This window comes from Lonchura striata, chromosome 1A (genome assembly GCF_050655825.1).
Source record: "Lonchura striata isolate lonStrDom1 chromosome 1A, ASM5065582v1, whole genome shotgun sequence".
Lineage (NCBI taxonomy): Eukaryota > Metazoa > Chordata > Aves > Passeriformes > Estrildidae > Lonchura > Lonchura striata.
In genome coordinates this window covers 68,582,825-68,605,779 of record NC_140741.1, presented here as the reverse complement: position 1 = coordinate 68,605,779, position 22,955 = coordinate 68,582,825, and positions in this window count along the sequence as shown.

The window sequence follows — 22,955 nt, the reverse complement described above, 5'->3', positions numbered from 1 at the left end:
GTAAATGTAGGTGAACTCAATGGGAAGAAATGATGATGTTTGATTCTAGTTCAAAAGGCTGAATTATTTCTTTATTATAACTATACTATAATACATTAATGTACTATTCAAAGGAAGATATTGAGACTATATCTATATCTACTTTTTCTAATTATCATATCTAACTACCTACAACTTGTAACCCTCTTGCTGGAGTCTAGACATAGTTAGATTGGATTGGCCATTAGGCTCAAACAATCCTCACCAGAGTCCAATTAAGCAATCACCCTAAGTAAACAATTCTCCAAACACATTCTACATGGGAAAAACAAGGAGTAGAAATAGAAATTGTTTTCTCTTTCTTTCCTCTGTGCTCCTCTATGAAAAAATCTTGAGAGAGAGAGGAACGTAGCTGCTACAATCCAGTGTGTGGGCAGCCCTACCTGAGCTCATTGCCAGCGGCAGGGAGAAGTGATCTCACTGCAGTCAGCCCCTGCCATGCTGATGGGATGAACTGCACCCCAGAACACCTTGTGCTCTCTCCTCGGGTGAGCAGGAGCTTCTCTGTGGTGCACAGGCACCTTGCAGATGGCTAGGGTTAGTGTGGAGGATTCCAGCATGGGTGCCTAATTCCAACATTGTCAGATACTTCTCAGGTGAGCCGTGATCAGTGTATGATGCTCGTGATATAAAACAGGGGTGTTGGCGCTGCTGCCACCAAATTTGTGTTTAGGAACAATGGGCCTATTCAGAACTTGCAAGAAATGCATTAAAGTACCTGAAAACTTCCCAAAGCAGACTACATTGAGGTTGTCTCTTTCTGTGGCTTCAGCAATGTTTTCTGAGAGGAAGAAGGAGCCACACAAACGGACTCAGAAACTCCAGTGCTTACATTTACCGTGTGCTTACTTTAGAATTACCTCCATTCCTTCTTTTAAGGTTTGCATCACTCTCTGAGAGCTGTTCATCTACAGTCTAGAACAAGATCCTCTGGATTTTATGTTCATATTAAACAGCAGAGAAGTCAAAAAGTAAATGCAGATATGCACTATCAGGTATCTAATTTGGATTTGCCCCATATTCTTCAAAAGAGAAGAGAATAACTTTGATGTACCAAATGACTTCTCAGAATAACATTTTTATCATTTATAGCTTTGTTGTTTTATTCAAAAGATTTTAAAACATCTAATGAACTTGAGATGGCTTTATTTCCTGAAGTTATACTGTGAAAATTAAGGTTTGCAAATATTTTCAGCCTCTGTTTCTTAAATGACATCAGTCTTACTTTAAAAAGAGCCAGGACTGCAAATGATCTCAAGTGTAAAATGAAATCAATGATTGAACTTTTCAAGTGAGTCTTATTCATTCAAAAAATATTTGTACAGTCCTTATTCACAAGCTTGCTTTGTTATTTTTTAAGCTATCTAAAAATCATGTTTGATTCCTGGTATGTTTATTCAATATAACAGACATATTTCTAGCCTCACCTGCCTGCACAGGATTTTTGTTTCTATTCACTTCAGACTTTGCTGTGAAAAAAAGCTAATGACATGTCTGTCTTCATTCATTTAAAGAATTTCTGTTAGTCAGCTCTGCTGAGGAAGGAAGTGTTTTCTAGTAATTGAGGACCGGATCCAAATCTAGCTGAAATGAAGAGTAGAGTTAGTTCAGGAATTTTTTTGGTGGAATGTTTTCATCAGGAAATTCTAATTCATTAATGCTTTCAAAGGACCATGCTGGTTTTGATAAAAACTTCATTAGGAAAATCTTCTCATACGCAGTGCACAATTTTTGGTCAAAACCAGAAGCAGACATGCTTGGATCCAAGTTACCAAGATGCCAGTGGCAAGAGCAAACACCCCTTTGTAACAACCAGATTCAGAATCTTCTTTTGCAGTGGATTTGGCAGACATTTAAGCTTGAATTTCTCTCATCCTTCAGGAAGGCACATGAGTCAATGGCTCCTTGCTGCTCCTTACTTTCCTTCTGATGTAAAGAGGATTACAGCCAACATCTCCAGTTTCTGGTGAGAGAGAACCACACTTTTTCCTTGCTCCAGAAGTATCCTTCCTCTGTTTGTGGCTCATATTTTAGTATTGTTTCTCATGGGCAAATCCATGCTCTACCAGATCCAGGTCTAGGTTTTGTCTAAATCTAGAGCTGCTGCTGTGATTTTATATATTTGTATTTGAAAATAATTTTATTTTCATAATTTTCAGCATATAGAATCACATCAAAAGGAAAGAGCTTCCTTTAAAAGATTTTCTCTAGTGCATTGTCCTTGGCTCTATCTATCAATGGCTCATCATTTTTACAGAGAGGTTTGAAGGATGAGACTTTAGAAAAACAACAAACAGAAGTTCACTGAGAGCAATTCAGCAATGGAAAAGCAATAGTTCATAGGAAGGAAGTGAGAGAGAAGCATCAAGTGTGGGAGGAAAAGAGCACAAAAAAGGAATATTCACATCCAAACTTATGGGTGAATGTGTTAACAGGAGCACTTACACCTGTTGTTGTATAGGAAACAAATCTGAACATTATGAAATGTGCCAGAACAGGCAGAGATTTTTCATTACATAAAAGTAGACTATTTTCCTGTGATTATCCTCATATGAGTTTTAATTTCTAAATAAATTAGGACATCAAACAATTCAATTTCTAGTAAAGATTTCATGGTACATTTCCTCTGTCCTTCTTTAGCTCCCTCTTACAAGATTGTCTTCACCCTGTAAATTTTCAGGCTTAGAAGTCATGTTTAAACATGCTCTCAACCACTTCACAAGTCTGCCTGTCAAAGGCTCCATTTTGCAGTTGACGTCTGCCAGAAACTTCAGGTGTCCCCTGTGACTGATTTTATGGAAGTGCAGATGAGGGGGATTTGCTCACAAAGGCTGGACACAAACCTTGGCATAACTCAGTGCTCATTGGGAACACTGGGGCTTTGTTCAGAAGTTAAGCCTTACCTTTTTAAAACAGGGCTGTTGACTTTTCCTTTTCTTACATACATCTTTTCTGAAGTCCCTTCAAAGCAGCACAGAGACAGGAATTTGTATTTTTTTTTTTGTTTTTGTTTTTGCTTCAAAGATCTCATTAACCTTATGAAGTTACAATGTTGAGTCTACAACATAATGGTGAGATGCCTTGTAATTCTGCCTTACAATTAAACTCTCAACAGATTTTCCCAACCCCCAAGGGCTGTGCTCAGGGAAATCTTAACAATCAGGAGAGTGAAGGAGGTCTCTGTGTGACATTAAAGTGGAGTGAAGGAGCTTAACATAAAGCCAAGGTAAAGCAAAGTAAATGAGAGACTGGCAGCTGAATGAAGGGCTGAGCCACTGGTTTTGGAAACCCTTAGGGCTTTCTTAGTTTGTTTTGAATCTCTGCTGAGCAACATTTTTCTGGCTTCTGTCTTTTCTGCTGTCTAATAGGTGGCAGACAGTTTCAAATGAACCAAGCCCACAGTGTTTAAGTCAGGTTTAGATTCAATGTATTTACAGCAAATTGCATCAGTCCAGCACAACAGCCCTATTGAACTTTCAGAAAACAAATCCAAAATGTAGATAAAGCACCCAAACTTTCCAATTATTTTACATAGAAGTTAAAACATGGTTTTCCTATTAGCAGAAATACTAATTTGTACATTTGCAGGTGTAATTGCTTATTAAACATGCTCAAAGCTCTAAATAAAGCTGCTGGGCCATGTAAGCTCAACTATCCTAATTTTGTTTTAGAAACCCTCCCTTTTAAGAACTGCAGGCTTCCATGTTATCCAATATTATCTGCTAAAAATTAGAAGTTCTTTGTGTGTTTTTCATTAACAGTCCCACCATAGTAAATGGAAGGGGCTGTTCATCTCTACACAGCATTTGCTCACATTTTAGCCTTGGTGGGATAAATATCTCAAAATGTGCCAATACTACTCTACTAACTTTTGCCAATTAACTCTAAACAAAATGTTGAGATGAAATCTGGCAAAACTGTGTTCTTATGTAGTGTGACCAATACAAGCAAATACTTTTATAGCAGGAGCATTCCATGAACCAGAGTTAAAGGCAGTAGGAGATGCTCCAAATTCTGTTACCTGAGCAAGTCTGAGCTTCTCCATTGTTATAATAATTGTATCATCGTTAACCCACATTTTCATTTTCAGTGTGACTGGAAATATGTATAAAACATCCACCAGTAACACAAAAAAATATATGTGGGCTTAATGTTTTTACATACTTGTCCTACTCTAAGGTACAGTATATAAATATATAAATATATAAATGTCTGCAAAGACCACAGAAAATTTGAAATAGTAGCTCTGATTAGACAGCTTAAACTAAAGGATCATGCCAAATCCAACGGCAAAACACAGACTTAGAGTATCCCACCAAGGAAGAACCACCATGGTAAAAGTAATCATAGGCCCTTGAAATATCATGTTGATCTGTAAAAAGCACATGAAGATGAAATAACACAATTTCCACTGACTTATAATTAAAACCACTGATGCAGTCACCCTATCCAGATTTTGGAAAACATGAGAGGAGTTTTCTGGCTAAACTGTACCATTTTAATGCATTAATTTATCATCTCACATCCAGATTTTGCTGTAGTGATGCACTTCAGGTAGTGTTGGATTAGTAGCGTTCTTTACACAGTTTCTATACCTGGCATAGGTAACAGGGAGCCTTTCCAAAAGATAATATGTCAAGACAAATTTGCCAGTTAAATTATCTGAAAAGGAAATGTACAGTCAGTAGCACTTGGCCTTCCTTATGTTAAATCCTTGACATAATCCCAAACACAATAAAACTGTCAGAATATTTCTTCTACTCACTTCTAATAGGACATATATTAATTAAAACAAGCAATGTGTAATAGGATGCAGAACTTGCTCAAGTGTGCTCATGTATTGAATTTCAGAGATGAGAATTCCTCCAGATTTTTGCTTTGCAGTCAAAAATTGGGTTTCTAAGACTTAGTGGGGGTGCATAGACTGATGACTACTCCCTGTACTCTGGAAAGGACTAATTGTACACCGAAGTCAGGTTCAGGTCTTCATTCCACTTGAATTTTTTTCACAGCTCAGCTCATCAATCATCCAGTTCTCTCTGGCTGGAGCAATGACCCTGAGCCTTCCCAGCTCTCCCAAAGGGCCTCCTCTGTGAATCATTTGGTTAATGGTCACAAACTCTCTATTCTGTTAGAAAAGATAACTTGGATCATACAGCTAACCCTCCCCAGTTGAGTTCTTTAGATCATTGTTGGAATTAGAGAGAACTTTATAAATAAAATATTAGTATTGGATGATATTTAGAATACATTTTCCTTCACCTAAAGAGAAGAGCAAGAAAGTGTTTGACTCAAAAAACCTGAAATCTTCCCATCTCTTCCTTCCTCCTCTGAAAGAAGCTGTTGCCTTGTTCATCCACAGAGTCATGAGTAATCTCATTTCTACTGTAGATGTAGAGTTCTTCCCATTTGATTACACAAACCAGGAGGGCTGTCAGTTCAAGTGTTGGTTTCCTGAATATCCTTTGTCCAATATTTTTTTGGCTTGAAGTCCAAAACCGTGAAATTCAGAAAGCTAATTGTTTCCTTTTGTCCTGTTTTTGTGTGTCCCTCAGTGAAACAGACCTAAATTTACAGTCACAATTTGTCTTTTAATATAGACTGATTCACAGTGCTTAATATTTGTTATTATTGTTCATGATACATTCAAGCTGTTTGCTATCTGAATTTCATTGAACAAAAAAAGGTATATAATGGTATAAGGACTTGCTTTCTTAATCTATAAAGCAATGTACAGTATCCTTAGTGCTGAAACTCCTAAATAAATTATGTTTAATCTCATAATTAAAGTGTCTCCATTTTTTCTGTTAGTCAGATGCAGATTGTAAATAGTTTTTTTTATTGGAACCACAATGTTTCACCATATAATCAACTCAATGGTCAAGCAGATAATTATCTCAACTTTAGTGAAGTTTATTCATTACCACACGTGTTTCAGGTAACTAGATTCTATTAAATCCTGAAAGAAAAACCTCCAGAAGAGCTAATGACCTTAGCAGAGTGAAGAGACATTTAAGATTTCTTTTCTCCTCCCTCAATAAGTGTATCCACAGATTTAGGCAGCGTAAACTCATACAGGCTATTGCCACAGTACACAAAGAAATCCATTCCTTCACAGAAGTCTAAACTAGTTAGTCTTTTCTGTATTTGTATTTCCAAGTAACTTTTAAACCAAAGACAAAACTATGCCAGCTGAGGTTAAAGCTACAGTGCAAACATTTCACATTTTAATGTCTCTTCTTACCCTCATCACTCAGGGTAGAGGAAAGCTTTTATATTTTGATTTTTTCCCTCGATTCGTCACAAAGCATGAGTGAACATAACTGAGATTTAGAATGGCTTTATTTTTGATGATCCTTGTTTTTGAGCCTCAGCTTTTGTGTCTTTCCTGAGCTTGAGCTTGTATAAAAAAGGCAACACTGGAGGTATGTAAAGTGAAATATATTATGCTGTCTAATCTATTAGTTTTCCCTGCTGTACCATGGCATCCTCCCTGTTTCTCTTCCTCTTTGGTGTTACAGTGAGGCTAGATCCAAAAACAGCTTGGATTTGCTCTCGGAATGGAATCCAGATTGCTGTGCTAGGTGCCAAGGTTTTCTTTGTAACAGTAAGAATAAAGAAAAAGATTATGCTAAGCTTCAGAAAAGTAACCCAGCTAGTCCCCTGAGCAAACCTAGTTGATTGGGAGATCTAGGCAACAGGAAACATATTAGAAATACAAGCAGTATGTTGTCTGAAATATTACCTCTCTCTGGAGCTTAAGTGCATTACTCCCAACTTTTGTGGTTGCATATTTAGTAGTAAGCAAAATAAGCCACAAACCATTCAGTGATCCTAGGATTAGCTGGCATATGACATTTCAGCTAAACCCTCTTCCCCACCACAAAAGAGTAGCCACAACAATGTGATAGATTCGCCTGTGCTGACTCCTGAGTCAGATCTGGGCATTGCTTTCAAGAGTGTTCCTTGGCCTGGACCAAGAGTTTGGCTGCTCCTGCCATGGATTTGGCTGTGTAGGTCACTGTGTGACAGCTCATGGGCACGTGCCTTGCCTTTGCCACATTCACTAATACAGATATAAATTGTAAGGTATCTTCATCACTTCAAAATAAAGGAGGAAGAACACACCCTGTGTCTTCTCTCTCATATGATGTCTCTAATTGTTGTGCTTCTTTTTAAGCTGAGATTCTTTTAAGGGGACTGAGACATCAGTTGGTGTCACATCCTCTTTTTGAACTCTAGCTCTCTGAAGTGTGATTATTAAACTTTGTGCTCTGTAGTTCCTTTATTGTACACACATGATAAAACATGTCAGCTCATGTTCTCTACTTTTCTGTGATGAGACCTTTGAAAATACCAGCTCATATCAGCCTGATTTTTCACAGGCTGAGCTGCAGCATTCTCATCTTCAAGCCTAAAGTAATTGATCATCTCTCTTCCCTTCTCTCTGAACTTTGTCTGAGACAGATGAAAATAACTATCTCACGTGTTTAACTTTTTGGTTGTTCTAGGAAATTTCTATCGCAGAGTTATTTGCTCTCTGTTGTTTGACTATATGATTGCTTTGACACTGAAGTTCAAAAAGGGAGGTTAAACAAACATTAATTACTGCTATGATTACCATCCCCAAGGTAGCAATATAGGATATGTAGCATATATGTAACATTTGATTTAAGTAGGAAAAAGGTGAGCAACTGCAGGATGATAACTGAACAGAGTAATTCCACAAGAGGCTGGGAAAAGCCACAGACCACCTGCACCTTGCTGCTATTGGTAATCCTAGATTTAGAAAATGGGATGTTTTGCTACAAGCATGCAACATAAAGGGATTAAGATTCTTTCAGTATATTAAATACTGAGGCTCCACAATCATTATCGAATTCTGCATAAGTTGCAGGAACATGATCACCAAGGAGTTCACTTGATGAGAGATTCCCAAAAGCAATTGAGCAGCAATGCAGGATTCTTGGCAAACTGATTCTTATATCTGCATTCACAGTTGTGACAACCCAGTTCACAATAAACAAATGGAGGAAATTTCACCAGTGACTTCATAACATCAGATATCTGGGCAAGGAGATAAAATGACCCAAGTTGTATAAAATTGTGAATGGAAAGGGCAATGATGACTTGGCTCTTCATTATTTTCCAGCACAAAAATGATGGCACATCACACGAAGTAAAGAAATTTAATAGAAACAAAAGGAGATGGTTTCCTGGCAGTGGGTAGTAGTTCAGCAAAATTCCTTGCCAAAGGATATTGTGTTCACAATAAGTTTATGTGGATTCAATAAAAAATTAGTCATATGCTTAGAAGAGACATCTGTTGGGGGTTACCAAACAGAAAAACCACACCAGGATCAGGAATTCTTATACTGAAAAGAGCTGAAAGATTTAAAAAGATGATGAGGGGAGGATCCCATATTTTTGGCTGCCTGCTCCCTCTTCCCTGGCATCTGTTTGCATACTCTGGGCTTTGGGAAGTGCACCAGCTGTTTAGAAGTGCACCAGCCTACTGGTGATAAAACATAAAAGACCTTCTCAAACCTTCTCCATTCAGGCAGCTTCAGCAACATCCAGGCCAGGGAGGAGCCCTCCCTGCAGGTGCTGAACTTGGCACAATGCAGCTGGGGGGCCTTGGGATTACCCATAGCCCTTGATCCCTGCTGCACAAGCTGCACAGAGGGTTAGTCTGGGTGCTGTAGTTAGGAGATGGCCTGGAACTGCTGCATTTCTTCTTTTTCCGAGGCAGGATACAGGGGAAATTTGTACAGGGAGAGATCTAGGGAAAATGATCTGCCACCAGTATTCCCTGTCCACTGAGCAGCAGTGTGGGATCCATTCTCCTGATTGAACACCCATCCTACTGTTCAGTTTAATTCATTTTCATGCCAGTTTTATTATTTCCTTACTTAAAACTCACCAGAATGAAGTCCTGGGCTTACTTAGCAGGCAAACAAAGTCTGTACAAATTGTGTACACAGTTCACTGCTGTTTATGGTATGGAGGTGCTGTCATAACCTCCAACACAGCCTGTACCGAGCATTTCAAGAAGAACACATCAGAGGAGGGATGGCTCCTGCACACTCAGGCCAGCCAATAACTGTTCACATTAAGAGAAGAACAATATCTTAGTCATCTCTCTTAAACTTGTTGCTGATGTAGGAAATATAAGCAAGGATCAGATTCCAATGTACGGACTATGCCAAGTCTGGATACTCAGTTGTGGCTGATGAAAGCAGGGAGGGGATACAGTTCTGTAAGGGGTGGACATGACATAACCCTAAACCCTTGCTTTACATCCTGTTCTTGGCCCCTCAGATTCCTGAAGTGTACTGGAAATAGGAAAATTAGAGATGGACCTCCCATTTGAAATAGTGCAGCTGTACATGTGTTTTTTGACAGAACTTGGCATAGATACTGAAATTTAGGCTCCCTATTCCCAGTCCTTTCTCCAAGGCTAGAGACATCTTTACACCTTCCCTCCCCTATCTGATTCTAAATGGAATGGCTCAGATGAGATGGGTAAAGGAATGCTGCTTCATGCAGCCAGAGCAGCATTTGCATGCAAGGTTCAAGTCGCTCAGTGGTGTTGGGGATAAAACACTTTCAGGCAGAAGTTTCAATGCCTGGAAATTTAATCCATTAAATTTAGTTGCTAAATGTCTTCTGGCATCTTCAGAAGGAGGAGGTGAGTGCTCAGGAGCTTTAAGAAAATGCTGATTTTAGCCCTGCAGTTCCCATCGCGGCACAGGGGCTGTGCCTGGCCCTCGGGGTGACCTGTTCCTCTGTACTGCAGGAAATCCCTTGACAAGCTGGACCAGCAAAGGGCTGGGACTGACCAGGGCAGCCAAAGGGAGGAGAGCTAGAGAAAGGTGAGGCAGGGAGCACGCTGCAACAGCCTGAAGGGTCGCTGAACGTGAAGTGTGCTTTATGTCACTGTGTCAAAATTATCTCCCCACGGGATGGCTGTCTCCTGACATATAGATATTATTGCTGTGGAGGGGACAGCCTACTCTAAATCCTCAAGTGGGGGAGGTTAAAAGAGAATAGATCATATTGAAAGACTGAGGTTAATATAGAATAGATCACATTGTAAGGCTTCCTGTGACAAGGGCAGCTTCGCATATGTCTGGACAATAAAAACGTTTAAAATAATTTATTTTCAAAGGTTTCCCCTCATCTATCCAGCAGATTGGAGATCTACATTTGCCCTGAGCTACAGCTTCCCTGATTTTCCTGTGAATTGCATTTATATGTACTTTTCTAATGCAGCAATTTTCGTAAGGATGAAGGCCCACCCCCACCAGACCCTCATTCTGGCAGGACAGAACTCTTTTACTTAATTTGCAGGCTTTGGAATTGACTCAATAAATAATAAGTACACACAAAAAAAACCAGCCTTAATCTCTGGTATCATAGCAGCTCTGATATGTACATATTGCTCCTTTTGTCTTGGAAATCCATAGGAATTTTCTAGTCTTTTATAAGAGCAGTGTAGTTCAGAATACAATATATGTGTCTCAGTGTAGATATTTAGACTGCTGGGCTCATGTTTTCCTATATTTTATAGTTTAGTTATGTATCCTGAGACTTAATGCAACAAATCTCTGTTGTTCATGCTAACATTGTTACCTAGAACATAGTGAAACTGAAATTGCATTCATTGAGATGACCAGGGTTCAACTATATCATTAATGATCTAATATAGTCTGCATTTTGCAAGTAATTGTGTTATACACATTAAGATTTTCTTTTTATTTTGGTCATCAGGTCTTCTTACCCTGTAGACAGTTGTTTAATTAGGTCAAGAGCACAGATAGTGGATGACAATTTAAGGATATTTTCCTGATAAGCAGTTGGAACAAAATTCTGCAAAATCGGCTAGGATTATAACATTTTGATCTCTTGTTTAAATAGTTTAGAGTTCAACCAGAGTAAAACTCATAAAATAGACTGTAACTGAAATTATTCTTACTGATGGACGAAGTTTTGAATCCAGCTACAAAAATCTTAAGGTCATTATTTACTTTATAGGATTGTATGTGATGTATGTAATAGGTTAGATGTTGCTTGTACCTGTTTAAAAGCTATGAGGACGTTTATAGTGCCAAAAAAATACTTTTATTTTTTGTAAGTTAGAGATCTATTATACTCTGACCAAACAGGGAGAGGGAAAGCACCTCTAAAGGTCATATAAGTCCAAGTTCTCCACTGGTAGCAAAAAGCACATGACATTTAGAGAAGTCTGTGGAGCTCTAGATGATACTCCAGCAAATAATTTTCATTTGTGTATCTGCAAAAGCCATCAGCAGCAGAACAACATCAGGCAGCCTGAGGAGATTTACAGTCTTGGCTGCTCTTGGGAAGGAGCAGGTCTGCTGCTGAATCTGACAGGGCTGTAGAGCTGCAGCTTCCTGCTGCCCCAAGGCACAGCAGGTTTTGTTCTATGTGCAGGCACTGTGAAATGGAGAAAAAAGGCATTGCCTGATTTATTAAATGCACAGCTCATAGTAAGGATGGGCTTTTCATGACAGTTACATGGGACTTAAGAGCTTAGATTAATCTAGGCAGTCTGTGAATTTTGTAACGATGTGGACTGTGGTTTAAAATCAAAGATAATTTTTAGCTGCCTTAGGTTCTTAACATTACTAAGGAAAAAGTCTTGTTGTGCCCCTGTTTTTTATAGTGTATATCAGAATATCTGTCTACTAGGAGGCAGTATCCTCAGTAATCTCAAGTGATTTGTCCCCAATTAATTCATTTTCTCTAAGCCAACTTCACACCAGTTCAGAAGTTTGACCACTGATTTTGCTCAAGAAGGACATAAACCAGACATGAACTAACAGTTCAAGGGAATCCTTTAGACTGACATGTAAATAATGCATAATCAGAGAAAGAAAAACTTGTTCCAATTACTGCCTTCTTTCTACTTCATTCTTATGAGCAACCCTGTGATGTTTAAATATACGTTGATTTTATTAATTTGTGAGTAAAGACAGTCTCCTCCCAGACTTTTCATTAACGTTGATCCCTGCAGTATTCCCACATCAACAGCTCTTTATCAGAGTTTTACAGTACCCATGTCCCACTTTCTGTTCAGTATTTATTCTTTGAGATTATCTTTTTGCTCAGAGTGCCTCTGTTCCTGGTTTATGACTTGTTTACAATGATCTCCTTAGTTACACTCATGTTGATGTAAGCTTTTGGATGAACTTTTCAGGCAATCCTCCACCCCACCTTTTTGCTGAATGGTGTCCTCCTATGCAATTGCTGCCAACTCCTCACGTTTTAAACTTGTCATGGGTTATGTTACAGGAGCTAAGAAGTCAGTTCCAGAAATTATTCCTACACCATTACTTGTGATGTAACCTACTGCTCTTGTATAAAAATGGCAATCATGTCTTTGCTGTTGAAAGAAGCAGTAAAGTTAAAATGGCTCACAACACTACATTATTAAAAGTAGCCTAATCATGACTTTAGATCAAGTAAGGATTGTGTGTTGTACTGTGATAAAATAGAAGAGGGAATCAGAAATCACTTTTATAAGCTGCGGACACAGGGTTTTCATTGCAGATAAGGAAGAGAATTTTTTTGCTTTGGCAGCACCCACTAAACAAATGTTTCATTGAATCACAAGTTGTCCCTACATTTTTGTTGAGAAGACATGAAAACCAGGATGACAACATCTTATTGCTGAGACATTGAAGCAATCAAACCTCTAGAATGGATTTCTGAGAACACAACAACCTGCAGAGAAATTCACAGACTTTCCTTGGATTCAGAATTTGATTTTACTTTGCATATCTGGGTGTACCACTACTGGAAGAACCTGAGGTAACCTTCCTGATTTCCAAATGACTTTCCGGGAGTACAAAATCCTATGCCATGTGCACCCTGTGAAGTCTCAGACAACTGAAACAGAACCTCTGTTCTTTACAAACAGCAATGTATAAAACACATTATGGTCTAGGGTCAGAAGTAAATCAAACATTACACCTGGAATATTGTGAATTTAGACCCCCAATAGCACTCTGACCCAAGAACAGACAATACTAAGGTGATCTGTCATTATCAACAGCTCTCCCATGCTTTCTCTTAGCTGTACAGATGGAAACCAGAGGATACTGAAGTTGAATGCTGAAAGCTCTACTGGCAAAGCTTTAAGACTCAGGATTTGACAGATCTTTGGTTTTTAAAACCTGTTTGCAAAATCCAAGGATTTTTTAAAAGGTTTATTTTCCCCTCAAGGAGTCTAAGCAATTGGTGCCAACAGACCAGCTGTCAAGTCCCAGTATTATATATCTGTGTAGAGAGAAGTTGAATTAATGGAAAAATTCATAAGAAAGCATTTCAGTGTTGAGATTTATATAGAGTTTGTGTTTATAATAAGGGGGAAGGGAAAAATAATTGGATATCATTCATATCTGGTTCTGGTTTCTCAAATCTGGCTTAACTGGACCAAGTCAAGGACATGCCACAAAGCTCTGGCTTTGTCAAAAAGGAGATTATTAATGCTTATGCACTCCAGAATAGCTAATGAATTAACTATATGCCATTGACAATCTTTAATAATAAAAAAATAACAATAGAACTATTTTTAAATCAATATGAATACATAGTATCCATTAATATGATCTCATTAACCCCATATAAAAAGGGCACATGGGATTTTGAATGCTAATGATTCACTGGACAATAGGGAAGTTCAACAAGATGGATTATAAGGACAAACTATCTAGAACATCTGCTAATTTACCAGTCTTAAAATAAACTTATGACAACAGCAACATGTGCAGTCAAATCTGCCAAGTATCAGTAATTTATGGAGTGTAGTTGAAGATTTTGTATAATTGCTTTACAAGAAATAGTGTTTTTCCAAAATGATATCTGCTTGAAGGATCAGACAATTTCCCCTCACACTCTAGTCCTTCACTCACTGGTCTCTTAGTGTGGTGGTAATTGGATGATCAGTTCCTTTACTGTTGAACCCTCATGCAATTTTACATAAACATCTTTACTGGTCCTGTTTCCCTGCTAGCCTGAGACTCAGGCAATCATCTGCATCACTGAAGTGAAACACTTTCTCAGCTTTCTTCAGGCAAAAAGTAAATGGGTAAAAATTAATCAGACTTTGAAGCCAGAGAAAAAAAAAGGGGTCTGGATAAAGAATTAACATTCTGAAGTGGAATTTGAACTCTGAAAAACATTTGTTAACTAGGGCCAGGTGACAAAATCCTTACTGGCTCTTCCTTCCAATATGTCTTTGTTATATTGCTATAAATTTAAAATACATTCTCCAATTTTGTTTTGTTTTGTTTTATTTTTATTGGGGTTTTTTTTTGGTTTTTTGGGGGAGGGCAGGACTGAGCAGCATTAATTGTGATCCAAAAGAATGGAAGTTCCCACAAATACGTTTTGTGAGATGAACCATAGGTGTTAGGATCCTGATCAAATTTTCTTCTTACCACCACTTTCTTTTGAAAAAAAAAAAAAAATACAAATACCAGAAAGATATCAATCAGTGTTTATGCCATACCTTAATGGTGAGAGCACTGTCTGTAACATTTGCAGAGCTGAGTTTCATTTCCTGTTCAGTCTGAGAGGGTCCAAATTCAGAAATTCTCCATCCTAGGGAAGTTCCTTAATTCTGTGGCTGAGCTGGGAATAGTCAGACACTTTTGCATCCCTCCTTTTAGTATTATGCTATTAAGCAAAGGCATGAAAGATTTATGAGCTCAGCAAGCAAAACACTAAAAGAAGTTTAGTCTTTCAGCAGAAAATGAAGAATTTTATTTTGTTTCCTGCCTTGGTCCCTGTTTAAACATTTTTCATTGAGCAGTTGTTAAATGGAATACAGAAACAGGAGCCCAAAGCATCCTGATGTTTTCCATTCAGCAGGGATGGATCCTTCTTTCAAAGCACTGAGGAGGAGGCCACAATTCCAAGGGTGAGTTTGCTTCCTAGCAAGCATGAAATCTGGGTTCCAGGTCTTTTTTAACATTAGGGATTCAAAATTCCTTTCCAGAAGACTGCCTTACCCACAGAGACATAGTAGGTATTTTAGAGGGGATAAGCATTGTTTTCCAGTTGGCCCAGTGTGCAATTCACAGGCCAAAACCAAGCACAAGCAAAATAGGAGTTACTTCATATTACAAACTGGGGACACAGAGAAGACCTCATTTCTAAATTCTGCCCCCCCTCCATTCCAATGGTACTCTTTAATGTACACTGCATAAACAGCTAACAGAGCAGGAAATTGAACTCAGATGTAAATTGAAATAATCTGAGGTGAAACAAACTGTGAAACCATAAGGTTCTTTCTTTTGTTGGAGGGTTGCATGAATGCTCATCTGTTATGAAACTGCTGTCATAAAACTGGCATGGTACAATTTAAAATAGGTGGGCCTGAATTTTTGTTTACCCAAAAAAATTCATGGAGCTGAGATTTGAAGTGAATACAAGCAATTCCACCCTAGCTCTGCAGACCACAGGTTGGATGGAGGCAGAGCACTCAGGTCCACACTTGTGATTGATGTTTTTGATAGGTTACTCCTGGCTATCTTTCCATTTCTTGTGTAGGTACTGATGTGCTGTAGTGAGACACTTCATTCTCCCACCCAGTTCAGGTCACTGTGGTTTAGCTCCTCGAGGGAGACACCCAGCACCGAGAGACAATGTGCTGCCCAACTTTGAGGTGTCTCCTCCCTTCCCAGCACAGGCTCCAAATTACATTTGTTTTCTTGCCTGGAGGATGGCTCTAATCATACTTATTTGTGTATTTTTTATACATATGCACAATTCTTTGAAGATTTCTGGATGTTGACTTACAGCAAATCCATTTTTTAATCTCGTAGTAAATCTCCTGGTCCTCATTAAAATGAATAACATGCATTTATATGGGTATAATTCATTTAGCATTAAATAATAGAGCTACAGCAAGAGCTACAGCTGTAATACATCTTACAAGGTAAAGATCAACAAAAATGAATCTTATGTGTTGTACCATTAGCAAATCACTGATTCTTTCTCCAGGTGGAGGCAGGAATCTCAAGAGGGGAAAAATATTTCTAGAATGACAGTAAATTAGTTCAACAGTAAACACGCAGTAATGAATTCCTGGATTAGAAGAACATGGCTATTCTGCTGCAGAAATTAGCCAAGTTAGTTGGGAAAATTATTTGAATGCAGTCAGAAAATATCCCAAATGGCACCAGAATCTAATAAATGCAGACACAGTTTTCAATCCTTTCTTCATTGCTCATGTATGAAGTAGAAAAGTATTTAAAAGGAAATTGATGTCAACAAAAGTAAGGGTGCCTTGAAAGCACTGATCCTCATGAACCTGACTGCATCCTCATGGTTCCCAGATGGTTATATCCTCACCAGCTCAAACCAGCCCATCTAAGGCATATCGATCTATCACATGTAGTAATTAAAGCAAGCACAGCTGAGGGGAGCTAAACTGAAAAACCCTGACAGCTCCTCAGCTGGTTTAAATCAGTACAGATCCATGATGTCAACAGGCTTTTGCCAATTTACACAAGCTGAGAATCGTGTCCCCTGTGTCCACATTTCATCCAAGCCCAGTTTGGACTCACTGCAGCTGAAGTGTGAGATGGAGATGTTTCTAAAAACCCACTCTATTCCCTCTATTGGTTTCAAAGTGGCTCCTTTAATAACTTAAGAGGGCAGCCCTGGCTGCTTGGGTACCCTTCTGGCTGCTGCAGTGTGGAAGTTTTCAGGTCAGTAACACAGGAAGAGCATCACAAAGAAGAGACTGAGTGAGGAAGGGGAAAAGGTAAAAAGAAATGAAAGAACAATCAGGCACTTATAGAAATAAAACAAGCTTTGCCACTGTTTCCTGGACAAATCTGGTTGGATTTAAACTATGACCCAATGTTTTTCCAAGTCACTAACTTCTGAGTCTTGGTGTTTGACATTCTAGTGAATCACCACAGAATTTTGTGCCCATATGTTCATCCATTCATTCTCCTGATCTATTGCCTCTGCAACAGCACTAGAACAGCCCTACAATTTATTCCAGTGCCTTTTTGGGTCTCCACACTCCATCACAATTTTTTTTTCATTCTTGGGAAAAATGCAAAAAAAGCCAAACCCAAACCAAGATTTCTCAGCTCTTCCTTCCTTAATGGTGTCTGCTGTCTGGATTCACAGAATGTTTTTAATTAGTGCTCACAGTCTTCTGATGTCAGGACAAACTATCTGATGCTTGTCAATTCTGCCTGCAATAAATGGAAACAATGCTGAGAGCTGGAAAGTGATGTAAGGATTTACACCAAGCAGCAGTGCAGCCTGACACTCTTCTCTTGTGTTTACTGCCATCAGTGCCATATCCAGATCTCACACACAGTTTTCATTAAAGTTGATGGGAGATGTCTCAGTGGAGACAGACATGAGGCCATGTTTACCCCAATGTGTTTGACACATGCACAGCCTTGCACCAGCCCTGGCAGACACTCTCACGATATCTCACCAGGCTGTCTTTGAAGGGACATACAAATGAGTACATCTCTATAGACTGAGAATTTGCTGGATTTTGTCTTGGCTAAAAGCCTGGTCCTCAGGTTGCTACTAGTGGCACAGTTTCCTTCAAAACAGTTCCATTTTTAATTTTTTTCAGTGGCTATGATACTCCTGGAGAAAAGAGACAGAAACAAAAGATGAAAACTAAACCAAACACCTAAAAACTTGGAAGCTAAATTTAGATTTTGATTCTGTAAACATGACTCAAGGTTGTCAAAAAATTCAAGACTATTTAGGCTTCCAGAGAGGAAGGTTTGTCTTGTGTAAAATTCTTGACACTGTTTCCTATAGACTCACACTCATATATTCTTCACCTCTAATTTCAAAAGGGGTAGAGGAACAATCTGTCTTTTAAATATACCTGCTACTATGGTTATAGTTTTCTGACTTTTCATACACTAAATCTTGCTTGTTGTTGAGTCTACCCCCTTCATGTCAGTGGAGTTTGCCCTGGATAAGTATTAACAGAATATGACCGTGAATTTACCCCCATATTTATTTCCTGAAAACATGCAATTAGAGAAGGAAGAGACACTAAAGATACAGAAAATGAAAATACCTGGGACATACTTTTTTCCCAAAGGCTACATATTATATATTGAAATATGCTTGAACTATTTTACTGCTTTGCTCAGAGATGATATGCAGTGATAGTTTGCAAGGGGAGAGAAGGTAGAAGGAAAGACATGCCAAAGATATGCAGAAATAAAAACTTTTCCAGGCTGGAGTTTCCTTATTTTTTTAGCATCAGTCCTAGAAAAATATGTATTTTGGCTAGCAGGTTTTACTTCAACCTACTTTGAGGGCAACCTTTAGTATGATCACATGCAAGCTGTTACAATGCTACTGATGACACGGGTTTACATCCATGTTGAATCTGGCCTATGATTGTGCAATTAATGAAAGAATAAATTAAACAGTTTAGTCACTAAACTAAATATCATGTTAAGCCAGAAGAAGAAATGTAAAAAATCTAACATTGGGTTGAAAGACTTAAATTAGCAACAGTTTCCCACTTTTAACAACTGGAAATAAGATGTAATTCTCAGTTCTTTGTAACATAGTGGATTCTTTTACTTCATCTCATATACTGTTAATATATAAAAGCCATGCCAAATACTTAATTTTGCAATGTATATAAAAGCACGCAAGCATAATTTCCTTGTGAATTGATAGTGTTAAAATAGTTATTTATATCTCATTTAGTGAATTTATGTAAATATACAAGCTTTTGTATAAGACAATTAACAAGCACATATTACTTTGAAAATCCTGCAATGTGTATTTCTTCCTAACTAGATTTTTGCAAATAATGTCTCATACTTTAACCATGCCAACTCCTACTTTCCTGCATGTGCACTCACTGCAGAGCAAAGCTGGGCTTTCTGTGGCAGGGCCTGGTTATTACCTAAATACTTTTGTGAGAAATACACCACAGAGAGAAATGCAGACATCTGGGGAAATGGGTGTCTTGTTTTGCATGTCTGGGGACAGAACCTATTGTCAGGTACCCATGTGTGTTGCACTGTGTAGTGCTGAGCAAGAGCTCCTGTGCAGGTCTGTAAATGTCACAGATCATACCCAAGATCAAACCTGGTTCCAAACTGTTAAGCTGGGCTTTCACCAACACACTGTACTCCATTCTTTGCATCTGGATATTTTGAGTTTTAGCAGTGAGATATTTTTCCAAAAGACCAGATGGAGTTTATTATGATTTGAACTATTATAGCATTACAAAAATATGACCTTTTTTAAGATGATGCAGCTTTCTTAACTCTTCGCACCATTTCTGTATTTCTGTATTTTAACAATATAGTTAAAACTAAAAGTTTTAGTCTCAAAGAAAATTAATAAAAAAAAAAAAACAAACATGATACATTGAAGTACCTGAAGTTTTCACATGCCTAAGACCTAGCTTTGACTCTCAGTGCAGTGCCTCTGTATCTTGGCTAAAGCTGTTCGGTCACTTGAAGTTTGGGTTGTAAAAGTTAAAAATTTACCATCTGACACTGAAGTGATATGTTTGTTGACTTGATAGCATAAAAATAGGGTCATGTTGGAGACACAGAACCACAGAATCATTAAGGTTGGAAAACACCTCCAAGATCATTGAGTTCAGTCATTAACCCAGCACTGCCAAGTCCACCACTCAGACATGTCTCTGAGCACCACAGCTGCAGTTTTTGAACACTACCAGGGACAGTGTTTGCAGAACTATCCTGGGCAGCCTATTGCAATGCCTAACCACTCTCAGTGAAGAAGGTTTTTCCTAATATCGAATCTAAACATTCCCAGGCCCAACTCGAAAGCATTTCCTCTTCTTCTCTCTTTTTACCTGTGAGAAGAGCCCGAACACTGCCTGGCTACACCTTCCTTCAGGGAGTTGTAGAGAGCAACAAAGTCTACCTTGAGCCTCCTTTTCTTCAGGCTAAAAAACCCCAGTACACAGTTGGCCCAGTTCTTCACTCATTTAGGATTTTCCTGCTAAATGTTAACTAAAGAGTATATGACATGCAAATGCAAATTCATTGAGTTACCACTGGAACGATCAGCTTTCCCTGGGCAAGAATTAGGATAAATTAATAAAAATGATAAGTGATCTCCCTGTGTCATCTAGACTCCCAAACCCAACAGCAAAGTATCCAAAGAGTAAGCATTTCAGGCAGGGAAGAATTTTCAGCTGATCCAGAGAAATAAAATTATGTTGTAATTGCAGCTGGTCAGAAGACATGGGACATGGAGTTATTTAGTGTGAGTGGAGGAGAATGAGTCAGATCCTTAGCTACTGTTTCATTGCACAGGACTGATTAGACAAGCTAATTAACAACACTTGGTGCTACACCCAAGAGACCAATAATCAGACTTTATTAAGGCACAGGCAGCTTTACATTCAAAATTGGTTTTCATTTCACCTAAATTTGATATAGTGGGCCACGGATGAGCAAATCAGTTTAGGAGTAGCTCAGAATAAGTAACAATTTTATAGTATCTCTCTTTCTTCCCTTCATTATCCAAAATGTCTGTGCACTTAATTTAAATTACATTTGTCTTTTAGACCACTGCAACAAAATGAAACAATTTTTCTCCCAAAAGTTTTAAATTTGTAAGAGGACTATGAAACAAATTGGTATCCTAAATTTGGTGCCTATGAAAAAGTGTCAATACTAGAAAAAAAATAGCCATGCAAGTCAAGAGAGAGAAAAATATTAAAATACTTATGGTCTTTCTAAAACAGGTATTTCCAAAAATTATTTCCTCACAGCTAAAGACAGTCTAAAATTTTAGGTCAAACTTTTGCAATTTTTTGATGTAAGAGTAATATTTTTAGATTCATTTAAAATATATTTCATGTTTAAGTTATTTTAAAAGTATTTTTCTTTTTTTTCTTGTTTTTTTTTTTATTACCAAGCAAAATATTTTGTTATCTCAGAGTGGCATGATTTCATTCACAGAATCTTGTAAAGAAGGAATCTGATATTTTAAAAATTTCCCCCAACTGCCTCCAACTTCCATTTCCTTTCCAGTTTTCTCAGTCACCTATGCCTTTTCCCTTTTTCTTACTGTTGCTAAGGTGCAGAAAATAACCTCCTGTTTTAACAAATCTATATATTTGAATTCATCAGAAACTCCACATTTGGGGTGATCTAATATCTTATTTAAAAGAGAAGGTAAAAATAATCCAGGTCAAACCATAACCATGGAAAGTACCAAAGCAGAAAAGCAGACAAATTGTCAATACATCATTCACAGAGTGCAGACTCAACATTGTTGTTGTCACACAACTTTTTACTCTAATTTTTAACAGGAAATGGAAAACCTGTGCAGAGAAGGTGCTTTGCCTGAGAGCTCTGAACTGGTTAGAAGAAGGGTCCCAGCTCTGGCACCTCTCAGCACAGTTTAGGGGCTTCTGAAATGACCTGAAATAGATAAGTTAGAAGGGGTTTTTTCAGTCTCTGCACTGCTAACCATTACCCAGGCCTGTTTTAAAATAGATTTATGCATGTGTGCATTGCAAGCAGATTTCCAAATTAGATTACTTTTTTTCCCCCCTCTAAGTTACTTGGAACAACTTGCCAGTTAAAGAGTGTTTCTTAATTGCCTTAAAAAGGGTATTTCCTATTACCACCCTGCTCCTTCTGGAAAAATATATTTAGCCTGAATTTGTCAGTGTCATACATGTTGGATCTTTTTTAAAACCTGATAACCAGATAACTTGAGAAACTGGAACTCTTCCAAGACAGCCGTTTCAAGTTTCTTGGTAAATAGTCTGTACGTTGTATATATTTGCAAAATGTTCATTATTTACTTTATAAAGTCTTCTGATCTTCCATAAATCTCTGCTCACAGAGTAAATTTTAAGGCACTGTTTCCTACTTCTTAGGAGCTGGCCCCTTCCTCTCTGTAATACCACACATGAAGTCACATGGAAAAGGTTCATGTGGGATGTCTTTGAAGTGTGGCCATCGGACATCAGACAGACCAGCTTTCCAAAGTGAGAAATACAAATTGTGTCTGTTTATTGTCTCCATGAAAGAAATACAGTGCTTTGTTTAAAGTCTGCTCTGAGGTGAGCACAAGCTTGTCTCTATTGTCACTGAATGACACCTTTTCAATAACATTTAAAAAAATGGTTAAAATGGTGAAATCCTATTCTTCATATGATTTGATTCTTATATGATTTGAAGCTTGCAGGATGAATTTTGTCATTTTTGGTGGTGACAGCTTTGGTGTTTGTTTTTTTTTGGTTTTTCTTTTTGCGGGGGGGGGGGGGGAATTGATTTTTTTAACAATTATATTTGATTGGAGTACTGTAAAGAGAAATGATTCTGTACTTCTGTCACTCTTGTTTCTCACTGAAATCAGGCTGGTAAATGCAGATAAACCAAGCCTGCTCTGCCTGACTTCAGCCTGAGCAGAATAGGCAGATTGCAAACCAGCCTGTATCTGAAAGCTGCCAAATTGTGTGCAGGCAATACCAGCCTACTAATCCCTGGACATGAAGATTTGCCTGTTCCTTTGGTTGATTTTACAGTGTAGACCTGCTCACAGTCCTGTTCTGTAGTCTCTGCAGGCAAGGATCACTTTACCGTCCAAATATCTATCCTCACCAAACTATAGGGAGCTGTAATAGAATTATTACTCTTCCATCAAGAGAATAGACATCATGATGTAGCTTGACAATGTCTCTGTGACAAAACCAGAAGCTGAAGCCAAATCTCCCATAGAGTCCTCAATTCTTGTCACGTTACGGGGTAGTAAAAGAAATTTCACTGAAGTAAAAGAAATTATTTTTCTTCTAAATACATAGAACAGGCTGAAAAATGAGGTTTGGGATCCTAAGAATTCCCACTGTTCAGCAGGTATTTGCC